The sequence below is a fragment of the Rattus rattus genome, chromosome 3 (assembly GCF_011064425.1).
Source record: "Rattus rattus isolate New Zealand chromosome 3, Rrattus_CSIRO_v1, whole genome shotgun sequence".
Lineage (NCBI taxonomy): Eukaryota > Metazoa > Chordata > Mammalia > Rodentia > Muridae > Rattus > Rattus rattus.
In genome coordinates, this window is record NC_046156.1 from 122,318,911 (window position 1) to 122,335,663 (window position 16,753).

Below are 16,753 nucleotides of genomic sequence, written 5' to 3' on the forward strand. Positions count from 1 at the left end.
CTGCTCCTCTCTACCCTTGAGTCTCCATCTCACTTCATAATGCTCAAGCTGCCCACTGTTTTTCTTTCCCAGCTGCCTACCACATACTTGCACATTGTGGTGACTCTGGCTAAAGACTGACCCCATGGCTGGTAGGCCCCTGGGAAACATCCTCCATCCATGCCACATGTTGTGGCGACAAGCAGGTATCTATGTGCCATGAGTCTGCAGATCCCTGTCTTTCTCTTCCTGTGCTGTACTGTCTGGATTTGATTTGATTTGATTTGATATTTACGTGTCCTAGACATAAGACAGCTTTGGCCACCAAGCCAGGCACCAAGCTAGGATGAACAAAGAACTGTCATCTGCTCTGCCCCTGACCGATACAAGACAATACCACCAACAAGGTGTCTCTTTATCCATTGACGGGTGAGTTATTTATATCATTTTAATTTTATATTTATAGTTATTTATATTATTTTAATTTTAATATAATGTTGATATTATTATAACTAGGGCTGAACTATAATACTCTATCTCAAAGAATAAAAAAATAAATGATTTATTTTCCATGCATTAAAATTAGAAGAGTTACTATATGAATGAGAGGATAAATGGATGACAGATGGGTGCATTCGTGGATAGATAGATAAAGGGATATAAAATGGATGGATACATGAATGATGAATGGGTAGAGGGATGAATAAATGGAATGATGGATGATGGATGGGTGGATGATGGGTAATGGGTGGATGGATGGATGGATAGATGGATGATGGGTGGATGGATGGATGATGGGTGAATGGATGGATGGATGGATGATGAATGATGGAATGATGATGAATGGATGATGGATGGATGGATGGATGGATGGATGGATGGATGGATGATAGATGATGGATGGATGATAGATGATGGATGGATGGTGAATGGATGGGGAGTGATAGATACAGGTGCCTGATTGGATGCATGAACAAATGGACAGACAGACACACGATGATAAGGCTGTTAAAGAAACTTGACAATGAAAGAATCTGGTAAAAAAAAAGTACATGGGTATCTCCAGTAACCTTTTTTCAGATTACTATGTCTGAGGTTTTATATAATAAAATGTTGGAGAAAACTACTTTTGGAACAAAGGAGGAAGTTCTGGTTATTTAGGGATTTTCTGCTGCTCCTTGGCAGTAATGGTGGCACAGAACACCTAAGTTAATAAACAATGAATTGTCATCTGTTTACATTAAACTTGGATGCTGTTTGGATTTCCAAGGCATTGAGGAGTTTATGAAAAATATCCATGACATAGAACATGAATGGAATATGCTCATTTTTTTTAAAATACGCTCATTTTTAAGCCAGGTAGAGCCTGCATGAGTCTGTGGGGTTGTCTAGAAGGCATGGCAGGCAGCCCCCAGCATTGTTCTTCCTCCTCCCTGGATGTCAGTTTCCATTCAGAAGAGTTACCAGGGTAGTGACCAGACACAAGACTCCAAGAAAGGACAACATACGTATTTTTCCTCTTTTAGAATCAAAGGCACGATATTTAACATTCATAACACTTTCATCTTGATGAAATTCTCTTTCCAGAAGCCCAGACTTCGCAGTGCAGGAATGAGCTCCCATCTCTGCTTCTGCAGCTTTCTGCTCCATGGCTGCATTTGGCAAGAACAGCAGAGTCCTCTCCGTACGCACCATTCTTCTCACTGAGGAACTACATGAGAGCAGCTGGATGTGGCTCATAACGTTGTAAAGACAAGAGAAAGACCTACTTACCTTAAAGACAGGCATGGAGGAGACCAGATCTATTTTGGGTATCTGTGAGAGGACACCAGTGCCCAGTGAAGTGACCAAAACAAGTCCTCGGGGACCCATAGAGTATGGCGTCATTTGCTCATAATGTGCTCACATCCCCTACACTCATTCAGCCATCTCTAGTTTAAATGCTTAACAGTTTAAATACTATGAAAATAGTTGTTAATGTAACTGTTTAGGGGACAATGACAAGAAAAGCTGCACATGTTCATTGTGTGCATAAATTTTGAAAAATTTAAAAAAAGGTTTCTTATTAATATATTAATTATAAGAAGTGTTTCATAATGATATTTCATATATGTGTATTTTGATCACATTCACCCCCCCATTACTCTCTCTTGTCCCCGCCACTCTTATTGGTTCGCTTCTTTCCTATAAGTTCCCCTTCTACTATGTCTGTCTGTCTGTCTGTCTAAACAGAAATTGGTACCAAAGAGTGGTCTGTTGCTGCTGTGGACACAGATGTGTTGTTTGGGGAGAGAGTGGTTGGGGAAGCATTTGGAGCTTTGAGCTACCAGGGCTTAAACCTTGAAGAAGTACTAGTGTAGGGGCTTGGATGGTGGTATGAGAGCAATGCCGACAACCTGGGTTTGGCTCATGAAGCTCAGTGTAAGGCTCCTGCTCAGCTTAGGTTTAAGAATGTGCTGTGAGTAATAAGACACCAGCATGGCCCAAGGGAAAGCTGTGCTTTTCCAGGGCAATTGATGGTGCTCAACTGGAGCCGAAAACTCGGCCCGATTAAGACGACACTTGCCTAACGGAAGAGAAATCTGGGAAGTGTCTCCTCAGGACGCACACACAGAAGCTGTCGTCCAGGGGTGTCAAGACCACATCAGGCTGGTAGCTGAATTTGATGATATTTAAGAGTCTCTGTCTTAGTTAGAATTTCTTTTGCTGTGATAAAAGTGACTGGTTCATTTCACCTTACAGCTTATTAAATCCATCACTGAGGGACGCTGGAGCAAAACTCTGTGCAGAAACCTGGAGACAGGGAGCCTGATGATTACTGGCTTGCTTCTTATGGCTTGCCTAGCAGCCTGCTTTCTTTTGGCACAGAGGACCACCAGCCCAGGTGCTGCACCGCTTACAATGGGCTGAGTCCTTCCATATCTGCCTCAATAAAAAAAATGCACCACAGGCTTCCTCCTAGGCCAATCTAATAAGGGTATTTTCTCATTTGAGGTTTCCTTTTCTACAACGATTCTAGTGTATGTCAAGTTGACATGGATTTTGGATTCCCAGGGCCTTGAGACGTTTATGAAAAATGTCCATAAAACATAAAAGTATGACTGCTTGTTAATGTAACACACAAACAGAATGCAGTTAAAATAAAACTTTCCCTTTCTTTTTCATTGCCTCAATTACATATTAATATTAATATCATGATATACAACATTCCAACTTTAAAAAGTCATAGTCTTTACAAATCCAAGCACTTTAAAAGTTAAATCTCTTTAGAACATGTAAAGTCTCTTACAAAGTTCACACCTCTCTAAAATATCCCCGATCTCTCTAACACTCCAGAATATCTCCCAAACTCCAATCTCTCACAACTGTGAGCTCTTGCAAAGTCAAAATAAGTTAAATATTTTCTTACTCCATGAGGGGAGAACTCCGAAAGGGCACAGCCACAATTAAATCAGAGAGAAACAAAAGTTTAACAGTGAATCTTAGTGCCTAACTTCTGGAAGTCACTCACGGTTCTTCTGGGCTTCTCCAAAGGGCTTGGAAATCCATTCACAAAATAATTATCTGTGACCAAACGCAGTCTCACTGGTGGTACTGGTCTTGAAAGGGACCACCGAGAGCAGTTAAGGAATGGACCCTACGTCAGGGTCAGTCTCTTCTTTAGAGAGCCCGAGAGCTAGGCTATTGATGAAGGTGCAGCCTCGGTTGCAGTGGAGACCCCAGGATTGAGGACGTCACGTAGAGAAGTTGAGAACTGGCACGTGAGAGGTGTGGAGAAGCCATTGGTGGAGACGCGGCCTCGGTTGCAGTGGACATTGCAACATATGAGAGGCGTCAGGTTCGTGAGACGCTGTGGAGTGGAGCCATCCTGAGCCTATGACACAGGCTGTCTACTGCAAATGGTAGAACGAGAGAGGAGCCACCCAAGCCCTTTGGAGCCTGGAAGGTCATACGTAAGTCCCAGACGCTGGACACTGAGATAGAATTTGATTTACACTTCTGGATGTTGGCTTTGCTTTGTTCTCACTGTAATGGCGCCCTGGTTCTTCCCTCTGAGGTCAGGAAAGCATTGTTTTTATTTTACACAACAGGTAAGAGGTTTTGGATTTTGAAGGAGACTCGTGTCTTCTATATGTTGGAATTTTTAAAGGCTGTGGAAACTGAAAAGCTACATCATGTTTTTATATCGTGAGGCCTTAGATAAAAACAAGAAAATCACTATGGTCGAATAGCGATGTGCCTGTGCGTGACGATGAGGAAGGGTCAGTAGCTCTGCTTAGCTTTGGTTAGTGTGGCACTGGAGTCACCAGGAAAGAGGGTGATTCGGTTGAGAGAGTGCGCTGTAAGACTGACCTGTGAGCGGGTCTCTGAAGCATTGGCAGGATTGATGTCTCATGCGAGAGTAAGTCAGCGGTGTTCCTCCACGGTCTCTGCTTCAGGTTCCTACCTTGAGCTCCTGCCCTGACCTCATTCAACGATGGACCGGAATCAGTAAACAATAGTAAGCCCTTGTCCTCCAACTTGCTTAGGCCAGTGTTTTATCACAGTAGAAGAAAGCAAACTAGAACAATATCCCACTGAGTTTAATTCGGGTCCTTACAGGAGCATGCACAGCGGTGTGGGCGCCTTACCAGAGGCTACAGCCCTCAAGAAAATGGCTCTCTTGAGGGGGTTATTTTGATACATATGTGATTAACTACATTTGCAAATGGGAAAACCACAGATATGGAGGGCTTACGTCCCTTAGAAAATGACTTAAGGGATGGAGAGTTGGCTCAGTGGTTAAGAGCACTGACTGCTCTTCCAGAGGTCCTGAGTTCAACTCCCAGCAACAGCATGGTGACTTACAACCATGTAATGAGGTCTGATTCACTTTTCTGGTGTGTCTGAAGACAGAGACAGTGTACTCACATACATAAATAAAGTTTAAAAAAAGAAAGAGAATTATTTAAAATAAGTACACAAAAATATTTGAGGTTTTTCAATCAGCATTGTTAATTCATATATTTATACATAGACAGATCAATTATATGACACCAATTCTGTTTTGTATTGATACAAAGGTTTCCAACATTATATATTTGACAAGTGTATATATGCTTGTGTGTGTATACACCTGCATATATAATTTATTATTGTATATGAATGTATGACATCTTTATGACTGTAGGTATACATGTGCCATGGTGCATATGTGGAGGTCAGAGAATGACTTGCAGTTCTCACTTCCATTGCATGTTCTAGGCATTGACTTCATTGGGCCTGCACAACAAATGCTTTTACTCTCTGAGCCATCTTGCCAGCCCACAAATGTATTTTTATGTGTGAGATCAATTAACAGATCCTTAGAGTTGAGGAGAAACTCCTTCACACTTTGGTGGGTTTCATCTTGTTTTAATATAAGTTTCCTGTCGTGTTAGAAAATTTTAGTTCTCCAATTCAGACCCTTTTCTCATGCAGGGGATGCAGGGCCTCACACCCACTGGGCAAGCACTGTACCCGTAAGTCACAGGACAGCCCAGATACTCCATTTCTGCTGGTATCTTTTCAGTTTTGAAGTTCTTATTTTGTACTCCGCTGTGTCTGTTTGGCCACTAGCAAACTCTTAATGACTTCTCCCAGTGGGTGAATAGCACCATTGCTAACTGACCGAGGAGTACAATGTTCAGAATTGTGATTTAGCTTGCCACATGATAAATGTTTAAAGAGTTTATTTTACTTGTTTTTAGCTATGTATTGTGCACATGTGTCTACAAGAGCACATGCCTGTGTAGAAATGTCATCACGGCTTATCTTTTCCTTCAATGAGAAAGCTGTAAATGGAGGAGGAAAGTGAGCCAGGCGGAACCCTGAGACTGAGACTAGGTGTGTGGACCATCTGCATGAGGGCGCTCTGCCAGAACCAAGCTAAAAAGTAGCTTAAGTTACCTAAGCTGCAGAGGTGCAAGGACGGCATGGAAGCCAGAAAGTGGGTTTGAACAGTCACCACAAGGATCCAGAGTATTTTTTTTTTTTAAAGATTTATTTATTTACTATCAGACACACTAGAAGACGGCATCAGATTCCATTACAGATGGTTGTGAGCCACCATGTGGTTGCTGGGATTTGAACTCAGGACCTCTGGAAGAGCAGTCAGTGCTCTTAACCGCTGAGCCATCTCTCCAGCCCGGATCCAGAGTCTTGAACCCAGAGCTCACATGCCTGTGAGGGACTGGAGCTTAGGTCAGACTGCATCTATATTAGAGTGTCACACACTAGTTTTTATATAGTATATGAAGACTGACACTTCAGAGTGTAGGAATAGCTCAGGGCAGCTCCTGATGCCAAAACGGCATCTCCTGATAGTCAATGACTGGCTAACTGTCCTAAGTGATCAATAAGAGATTCAGCAAAACATGTCGCCTACTGTCAAAATTCAATCAAGAAGGTTCAGAAGACTTGAAAAAGGAGCCCAATCCAAGGGTTATTTCAAAGTGGAATTCTCTCCTCCTCCTTTTCCAGAATCAGCAATTCTACATCCCGGGAAAATGCTATTACTCAATACACAGTAACCCACTCATTTGTTTAAAGATAAGTTGAAACTCATTTGCACACATGAACGTAATGCTATGCTACTCTCTGTCTTAGTTACTGTTCCATTGCTGTGAGGAGATGCCATGACCAAGGCAACTTACAAAGGAGAGCATGTATTTAAGGGTTTCTTGCAGTTTCAGAGGATAAATTTATGTGATAGTTAGTAGGTTTGGCCCCATAGATTCGTATTTTAGAATGCTTAGCCCACAGGGAATGGCACTACTAGGAGGTGTGGCCTTGTCCAAGTAGGTGTCGCCTTATTGGAGGAAGTGTATCACTACGAGGGTGGGCTTTGAAATCCTCTATGCCTAAGTTCTGCCCAGTGTGGAACACAGTCTCTCCTTGCTGCCTTCAAGCCAAGATATAGAACTCTCAGCTCTTCCAGTAGCATGTCTGCTTATAAGCTGCCATGCTTCCTGTCATTGATAATAATGGACTACAAACTTTTGGAACTATTAGCTATCCCCAATTAAATATTAATTTCTGTAAGAGTTGCCTTGGTCATGGTGTTTCTTCAGGGCAATAAACCGCTGACTAAGACAGTCCATTATCATCATGGAGGGAAGCATAGCAGCAGGCAGGTAGGCAGGCATGGTGCTGGAGTAGCTGAGAGCTCACATAAGATCCATAAAGTGCAGGCAGAAAGAGAAAGACACTAGGCCTAGCACGAGTTTTTGAAACCTCCAGACAATAGCCACACCTCCTAATCCTTCCCAAAAGTTCCATTATCTGGGAACCAGAATTTGAATGTGTGATCCTATGGGGCCCATTCTCATTCAAACTAACACATTTCTGAGATGTGAGGAAGAAGTTTTAAAGCAGAAATTTGTGTTGTGTGGTATGTGTGTGCTGGGGGGAGTGGTATATGTGAATGTATGTTTTGTGTGTTCACTCACACAAGCACAGGACTATATGTCTGTATGATATGTCTGTATGTGTGCGTGTGTGTCTGGGGAGGTCAGAGGTCAACATCCTGTGTTTTCTCAGTTGCTTTCCACTTTATCATTTTGAGACAGAATCTCCCACTGAGCCACCACTCACTGATTGGCTAAACTGGCTAGCCAGTGAGCCCTGAGAATCAAATATGTGCCCTTCCCACCTCCACCCAAGTGCTTGGGTTACAAATAGAAGGACCATGCATGGCTTCTATGTGAATTAGTTCTCATGCTTGTACCACAGGCACTTTACCCATTGAACTATCCTCAACCTCCCAAGCAGAAAATCTATAGTACTGGAAGGTAACACTACACTCCTGGGTTATGTTATACAGGACATCCTCTGAACCAGGCTACCACCTTCTTGGCTGGGCCTGCTTGCAAAGGGGTAGTCATAGCTGGAGTGTTGGTTGCTGAGCTTCCTCACCGTAGGAGAGAACAGGAGGGTCATAGGAATGACCTGAGTATGTGGCCACCTGTCCTGACAAGATGTTTGTAATTCTGCCCTAATTTGCACATGGCCTTGAGGTCCAAGAGAGGTCATAGTATATGGACTGGAAAGTCTAGGGGAAGAAGGAAGCCATCATTCATGCTGCAGGGTGGCTGCTTTGAGGTCATCTATGCTTTTGCTCTACTCCTCAGCTATTGCTCTGTGAATGAGTCTATTAAGCTCTCTGGTTCCTCCATGTGAATGCTGATATAATCAAACCTTGGTTTATCCCTGGGACTTTATGAGGAGGGATGGGAGGAATGTTGCCTAGTCAGCCCCAAATGAAAAATTCTCACAAGCATATTGCTGAGGTTGGTGGAGCTGGCGAATAGATGCCATGAACACCTCAAGGGGCTGGGTGCTCATAGCTCATGGCTTCTGAGGTTCCAGTGCTGTGGTTTAATGAGCTCAAGGATCTGTAGATCTAGAATCATGGTGTTATGAACCCGTGGCAGAGGCCACACATTTCATGGCAAACAGGAAGCAGAGAGAGAAAAGGATCTAGGGGCACCGCCTTGTAACCTACTTCCCCCAGAGAGACTCTGCCTTCTAAAGTTTCCCTCGCCTTTCAAAATAGAGCCTACAGGCCTTTGACCCACGAGCCTATGGGAAGTAATTTCATATTGAAACCATCCCAAGTGATTTGGTCTCGAAGTCCTGAGATAATAGGTCTGAAGAAGTAATATCGTGGAAGGGTATGGATAGGAAATGTATCTTCATGCCACTCATGCCAAAATCTCCTATATCTATGTTCCTCGAAGAATCTTGCACATGGGACTCACTTAGGTGTTCTGTAGACCAAGTTCTTCCAAAGCGATGGGCCACAAAATGAACACAGTATTGTATTAGGTGGGGTTATCCAGAGGAACAGGACTGATAGATTGAATACACGTGTGTGTGTGTGTGTGTGTGTGTGTGTGTGTGTGTGTGTGTGTGTGTGTGTGTGTGTGTGTATGGAACACCCAGCGTCTTGAGTTTTACTGATTCCAGATGTAGTCAAGTTGACAACCAAGATTCGCGAGTGTAGTAGTTATTAGTCATAAGACACTAATCTAATTAGAATCATTCCTTCAGTCCACTATAGTCACTGTCAAGTGCTACATGGCCAGTGCCATTGTAGAACACAAGGCAGCTCAATCCATTGTCTTTATCCACTCAAGGTGCTACAACAAAACACCACAGGCTGGGTAGCATATAAACCCCAGAAGTTAGCTCCTCCTAGCTCCAAACCCGGATGAAGGCAGTGGTGATTTCAGCCTCTGGCCTACTTTATGATTCACAGAAGACAGCCTCACTGAGCCCTCACATAGTATAAAGGAAAAAATAACTCCCTTGTGCTTTTAAAAGGGAGCTAATCCACTGGGCAGGTGACACACTGCTGTAATTCCAGCACATGACGGGGTGGAGGCAGGAGGATCATCAGTACAAAGCCAGCCTCAGCTACAAAGTCAGTTCAAGGCCAGCTTGGGAGTATGAGAGCTTCTCTCAAAAACAAAAAACAAGAATCGAGGAGGCAAAGGTACTAATTCAGTTCATGAGATTCTATGTCTGTACACGATCCCATCTCTTAACCTCCGCTGCAATGGTGCCAACTCAGGGACTTAGAAGCGACACAGATATCCACACGTTGTCTGGTAAGTCCACCTGAGATCATCTGGTTGTTAGGGAACATATGTTTTCTCAGCTGGGTGTAAGTCTTTAAAATTAAATGTGCACTATAAGACTATACGTTGAAAATTATGTTTTGTCTTATAGGAGAACATAATATGCATACAAATAGGAAAGAATGCTAAGTTTGGAGTTTATTCTAGGAAGTATTAGTCAGTTTCCAATTCCTCCATTTTACTGCACAATCTTATCCAGTATTTGCCTCTCACTGGTCTCACACACTGACACACACACCCTGCTGAACCAGTTGGGTCTCTCACAACAGAAGTAAATTAAACCTTAAGCCATTTACTGCACGTTTTAAAAAACATTGTCCTTTTAACTTTTTGAAATTCGCACTCTGGCATGAGAAAACTATTTAAATGGTGACTTCGGGCAGACTTCTTAGCCTGCCAAGCCCGTGTATGTGTTTGTGAAGAGAGACAGTTTGTAAAGCAGAGACTGCTCTCACATCATCTTTGAGAATCTCACCAGATAACGGCCATCAACCTTTCCATGCACTCCTGTGTAAAAATGTTAAATAAATGTTAAGTATTTTTATCATTATTATGTAAGAGGGCTTTACCAACTGTGTTGCTAGATGTCTGGGCATCTCAGTTCCCACTTTTGTGTTGCCCCATTCAAATGTTAAGGTTCGGACTGTGTTCTGGGCACAGCGCCTGTGTCTCTCAACTTTAGCTTCACTCTGCGCTTGGCTCATTTTAAGCTTCTCTGAAGCAATGGGAGAGGTTTTTCTGGCCAATATCTTGCTTCTTCCAATCATGAAAGAAAGCCTTCCAGGCAAAGAAAAACGAAGAATCTTCCCTCTGGCATCCTGCTTCCTCACCCCTCCCCTCGGGTCTTCCTTCTGCCAGCACAAGTCATTGACTTCACATTTCCTGTCTCCCAGCATAAACACTCCCTCCAGACACAGCCGGCCCTCTCTGTGCTTTAACCATTTCACGGCTAAAGACCTCGCTTCCAAAACAGTGCATACGTGGTGGATTGGTGCATATACTTATATTTTCCCTTCCTACCTTACAGAGCTGTTCGCTACAAGCTCCTGATTCATTTAAGCCCGTGCACCCTGTAAAGTCCATCATACTGGTCAAATAGGAGACTACTTTTTCTTGGTTTTGATACGAAAAGCAGTCCCCGTTTATTCTCCTGCAGCTCAGAACTGCTTCTTGAGGATCTTCTGTAGGTAGCACCAGAGGTATCACCAAAACAACTAACCTGAGAAAGAGGAAGAAAAAGTTGTCCTCGGCTTTTTGGAATTTACATAACTCAGTCTAGAGCGTGAACACGGTCTTGTTCCAGCCACATGGTTCTGACTTCTGCAATAAAGATACCAAAACCCTGCTGGGTTAAGGAAAGAACAGAGAGACATCCGAAAGATAGGTGTGTGGCATCAGGATGAAGGGTGGGCTTGGCTTTCTCTCACCCAGAAACTGCTGGTGCCGTAAGTATGTTAGGCACGCATGGCCATGTATGCTCTGGAGCTGGAAGGAAAGAGGCAGAGAAGCCCTGGACTCTGGAGAGATGGAGGCCAACGCTCATCACAGAATTCAATTTCCACTGAAATTGTGAGTCACGTCTAAAAATAAAGTCTTCTACAAGTGGCCAGATAGTTTTACTTCCTCTTAGCGGCTGAATAATAAGGTCAAACATCTAAGGAAATTAAGTCGATTCCCAACTTAGTTCTGTGCTTAGGATAGCCTCTTTTCATCTGTACGACCTGGAGTCGGTTTCTCCTCCCTGCCCAGTCTCCTCCCCTCACATGGGTGGCCATGGTAGTAACTAACCCATGTGTGAGAATTCAACTGCAGTCCCAAGTGGGACACTGTATACATGGCCTTCGCATGCCCATTTTGTCGTGATTTTTGCTCTAGCGCCTTCCGAGGAAGTCACTCAGAGTGCTAAGGATGACTTTTGAACAGTTTATGGAAGCAAACATTCTGAAACCATAAGTACTGATTTAAGGCGGTCAAGTTAAATAACCACAGAAAACAGAAGTTGGGCCAGTCTTCCTCGCTCAGATGCAGAAGCTGAGAGCCCAGGAGGGTAAAAACAACTCAATAATTTTAAGATGTAACTTTTTGGGGTTGTTGTTATTGTCGGTCTTATTCTTGTCCTTGTTGTAGTTGATGTTTGAGACAGGCTGCCCTGACTTTGTATACCAGGCTGGGCTTGAACTCACAGATGTACCTGCCTCTGCCCCTAGAGTGCTGGGATCTCAGACAGCGGCCACCACTGCCCGGGAAGAGTGACTCTTATAAAGCTTATTTTAGTAAGAACAAAGAAATGCTCCAAGCCAAATGATAAGCCCTGTGTGGTTTGTGAGGCTGACAGTAACAGAACGCCACAGGGCAGGTAGTTTAACCCACACAACTTTTATTTTCATGGTTGTGGAAGCCGGATGTTCCGGATGATATGTCAGCCTGCTGACCACAGGAGCCTCCTCCCAGGGCCTCTCTCTAGTACATGGTGCCTCACATCATGACCTCAATGAACTCTGAGAGGCCACAACGTCATTTAATTTTTATTATTTCCTCAAAGCCTCTACTACCGAAGAAGAGCGGCAGAAGCCGGAGCGATGGAGGGCTCGGTGGCTAAGGGTGCTGGCCGCCCTTCGAGAGTACCCTGGTTCAGTTCCCAGCACACGCAGGGAGGCTCACAACCACCTGTTCACTCCAGGTCCAGGGGAACCCATCCTCTTCTAGCCTCTGTGGGCACATGCGTGGTGTATAGATGTAGGTAGAGGAAAAATACTCATGCACAAAATAAAATAATATGATAAAAAAAAAAAAAACAGTGGCATTGGGGGTTGGGGTTTTGGCTTGTGAGTTTTAGGAGAACGACACGGTAATCGGCATCGCTGTGTACCAGAGACTCTTGCCCTGAGGCACGTTTAAGGATTTGATTTGTTATACTGGGCTACACAAGGCCATTTTCTTGCAAGTATGTGGTGTACTTTAAGCAATGTCCTGGTGCAACTCCCCTTTCCCACTCCTTACACCCACCTGTCCCTTTGTCCCCTAGATACTTCAATCCCACTGTCATGTCATACCATCTGCACTTACATGGTTCTACATATCTGCATAAACTACAGGACCAAGAAGTAAGAGGAAACATAGCATTCGCTCCCCTGAGACCAAACTTCTAATTGCCCTCAGAGAAGGTGCACCCTGGAGCCACCATGGAGGATACATCCTTATCGCTTTCCTCAGAGGCTTCTTCTGGTTCTTCAATCCGACCCTGCACTTTGGTCTGAGGTTATTTCCCTTTGCCTTACTCTGCTATAAAATTTTTCCTGTCACTTCAGGGGGAATCGCTATCCCTGAACTCAAGCAGTATTACAGAGCAATAGTGATAAAAACTGCATGGTATTGGTACAGAGACAGACAGATAGACCAATGGAATAGAATTGAAGACCCAGAAATGAACCCACACACCTATGGTCACTTGATTTTTGACAAAGGAGCCAAAACCATCCAGTGGAAAAAAGATAGCATTTTCAGCAAATGGTGCTGGTTCAACTGGAGGTCAACATGTAGAAGAATGCAGATCGATCCATGCTTATCACCCTGTACAAAGCTTAAGTTCAAGTGGATCAAGGACCTCCACATCAAACCAGACACACTCAAACTAATAGAAGAAAAACTAGGAAGCATCTGGAACACATGGGCACTGGAAAAATTTCCTGAACAAAACACCAATGGCTTATGCTCTAAGATCAAGAATCGACAAATGGGATCTCATAAAACTACAAAGCTTCTGTAAGGCAAAGGACACTGTGGTTAGGACAAAACGGCAACCAACAGATTGGGAAAAGATCTTTACCAATCCTACAACAGATAGAGGCCTTATATCCAAAATATACAAAGAACTCAAAAAGTTAGACCGAGGGAGACAAATAACCCTATTAAAAAATGGGGTTCAGAGCTAAACAAAAGAATTCACAGCTGAGGAATGCCAAATGGCTGAGAAACACCTAAAGAAATGTTCAACATCTTTAGTCATCAGGAAATGCAAATCAAAACAACCCTGAGATTTCACCTCACACCAGTGAGAATGGCTAAGATCAAAAACTCAGGTGACAGCAAATGCTGGCGAGGATGGAGAAAGAGGAACACTCCTCCATTGTTGGTGGGGTTGCAGACTGGTACAACCATTCTGGAAATCAGTCTGGAGGTTTCTCAGAAAATTGGACATTGAACTGCCTGAGGATCCAGCTATACCTCTCTTGGGCATATACCCAAAAGATGCCCCAACATATAAAAAAAAGACACGTGCTCCACTATGTTCATCGCAGCCTTATTTATAATAGCCAGAAGCTGGAAAGAACCCAGATGCCCTTCAACAGAGGAATGGATACAGAAAATGTGGTACATCTACACAATGGAATATTACTCAGCTATCAAAAACAACGACTTTATATGAAATTAAATTGAGGGCAAATGGTTGGAACTGGAAAATATCATCCTGAGTGAGCTAACCTAATCACAGAAAGACATACATGGTATGCACTCACTGATAAGTGGCTATTAGCCCAAATGCTTGAATTACCCTAGATGCCTAGAACAAATGAAACTCAAGACGGATGATCAAAATGTGAAGGCTTCACTCCTTCTTTAAAAGGGGAACAAGAATACCCTTGGCAGGGAAGAGAGAGGCAAAAGATTAAAACAGAGACTGAAGGAACACCCATTCAGAGCCTGCCCCACATGTGGCCCATACATGTAGAGCCACCCAATTAGACAAGATGGATGAAGCAAAGAAGTGCAGACCGACAGGAGCCGGATGTAGATCGATCCTGAGAGACACAGCCAGAATACAGCAAATACAGAGGCGAATGCCAGCAGCAAACCACTGAACTGAGAACAGGACCCCCGTTGAAGGAATCAGAGAAAGAACTGGAAGAGCTTGAAGGGGCTTGAGACCCCATATGTACAACAATGCCAAGCAACCAGAGCTTCCAGGGACTAAGCCACTACCTAAAGACTATACATGGACTGACCCTGGACTCTGACCTCATAGGTAGCAATGAATATCCTAGTAAGAGCACCAGTGGAAGGGAAGCCCTGGGTCCTGCTAAGACTGAACCCCCAGTGAACTAGACTGTCGGGGAGGCGGCAATGGGGGGAGGGTTGGGAGGGGAACACCCATAAGGAAGGGGGGGAGGGAAGGGGATGTTTGCCTGGAAACCGGGAAAGGGAATAACACTCGAAATGTACATAAGAAATACTCAAGTTAATAAAAAAAAATTTTTTTTTTCCTGTCTGCTTGTGTAGGCCGCACCTGAGCCTGACCTCAGTGGCTTCTTTCAGGAGGCTTGTTCTGTTCTAACTCTTCCCTTACAGGATCCCTCCCTCAGCTAAGCTCCACAGCCTGCCCTGCCTCGTGCCAGCCATGCCTTAGCCCCTCTCTTGGCTCACTCTCTCATCCTTCCATAGGTCAGTTACAGAAAAAGGTGATCAATGAGTAAAGAAAAGGCCTGCGGATGGAGGGGAGATGGCTCAGTGGCTGAGAGCATGCCTCTAGCTGAAGAATACAGTTCAATTCCCACATCCACCTCCGGCAAGCACACATCCAGCTCCCAGAGATCTGATGCTCTCATCTAGTCTCTGTGGGCACGCACATGCACACATGTGTGCACATCCATGAATAAAATAAAAATGTGGCACACCAACTGGAGTTGGAGAGACCAGCAAGGTTCCCCCAATGCTGACTCTGGTTACCCACAGAGGGATACGACTTCAGAGGGATTTCGAAGTAAATATTCTACATCTTATGTGAGTGATATTACTTTTCATAGCAAAAATAGAATCTTTGAAGAGATGGAGTCTCTCTGTGGTGCCCCAGCTGGCTCCAAACTTCTGAATTCAAATGATTCTTCTGCCTCAGCCTTCTGAGTAGTTGGGACTACAGGGGCAGGCCACTCAGCTGTGTGAGGAATCTGACTCAGACAGAAGAATGAGAAAGAGCACTGGGGTTTGGAGATGTGGCTCCATTGGCAGAGAGAGCCTTGCCAGGCATCCATGAATCTCTGGCTCCTTCCCCCCGCACTGTATAAATAGGATGTGGTAGCGAGCCTGCAATCCCAGAATTTGGGAGGTGGAGACAGAAGAATCAGAAGTTAAGGGTTATCCTTAACTGCAAAGTCAGCTTGAGGCAAGCCTGGGTTACATTGGATCCTGTCTAAAAAAGACAAATTAAACCACCTCAGTTTTGAAAAGAGGTAGGTGAGGAGAAGACGATTGATATTAGACAGCATGGCTAACTAAAGATAAGATGCTTCATTGGACAAGAGGGTGAACAGGGAGAGCTGTGGAGGTACCTGAAATGCTCACCAGAAACAGAAGTGCTCACTAGAAAAAAGTAACAGTAAGGCTTGTAAACATGTCTCACCAGTGTCTGTCTGTCTGCATGTGTGTCTGTCTGTCTGTCTACATGTGTGTCTGCCTGCCTGCCTCTGTGTGTCTGTCTGTCTGCCTGCCCGCCCCTCATCTGCCTGCCCGCCCCTCGTCTGCCTGTCTGTCTGGTCTGTCTGGTCTGTCTGTCTGTCTGTCTCTGCCTCCCTACCCTGGATTATCAGTATGCATAGCTGTGCTGGACTTTTATGTGGGAGTGGTGGTAAATGGGTGTGAGAGATCAAACTCAGGTCTTCATACTTAGGTAACAAGAACTTTCCTGACTGGCCACCTCCCCAGCCCCTCTTGGATCATTTAAAATACATGCCCATACAACAGGAAAATACTTTATTTTTTGAGACAGGGTTCCTCCGTTTAGCTCTTACTGTCCAGGAACTCATGCTGTAGACCAGGCCAGCCTGGAACTCACAGAGATCCACCTGCCTCTCTCTGCCTTCTAAATGCTGAGGTTAATGCTGTGCTGCCATGCCTAATCCAGAATATAAAAACTTAAAAAAGATACATTTACATTTAATGCCTTATCCTTCCTTGACTATTGGAAAGGGCGTATATGTAGTAGATTTTAAAATGTGAATTTTACTACACATCAAGCTTGCAACTGACCGTCTCTGAGTCTCATCTTGTGGTCTTTTTTTTTTTTTATTCTTTTTTTCGGAGCTGGGGACTGAACCCAGGGCCTTGTGCTTGCTAGGCAA

The 16,753-nt window shown here is 44.1% G+C and overlaps 1 long non-coding RNA gene and 1 other non-coding gene across 2 annotated transcripts; one reads left to right on the forward strand and one right to left on the reverse strand.

Moving 5' to 3' along the window:
* Window positions 1-270: 270 nt before the first annotated feature.
* Window positions 271-413, reverse strand: LOC116897522. The gene has a single exon (XR_004387538.1). It is a non-coding gene; the product is annotated as a small nucleolar RNA SNORA48 (small nucleolar RNA).
* A 9,041-nt stretch (window positions 414-9,454) lies between these two features.
* Window positions 9,455-15,418, forward strand: LOC116895551. Its single transcript, XR_004387286.1, has 2 exons — window positions 9,455-9,611; window positions 15,081-15,418. It is a non-coding gene; the product is annotated as an uncharacterized LOC116895551 (long non-coding RNA).
* Window positions 15,419-16,753: the final 1,335 nt, after the last annotated feature.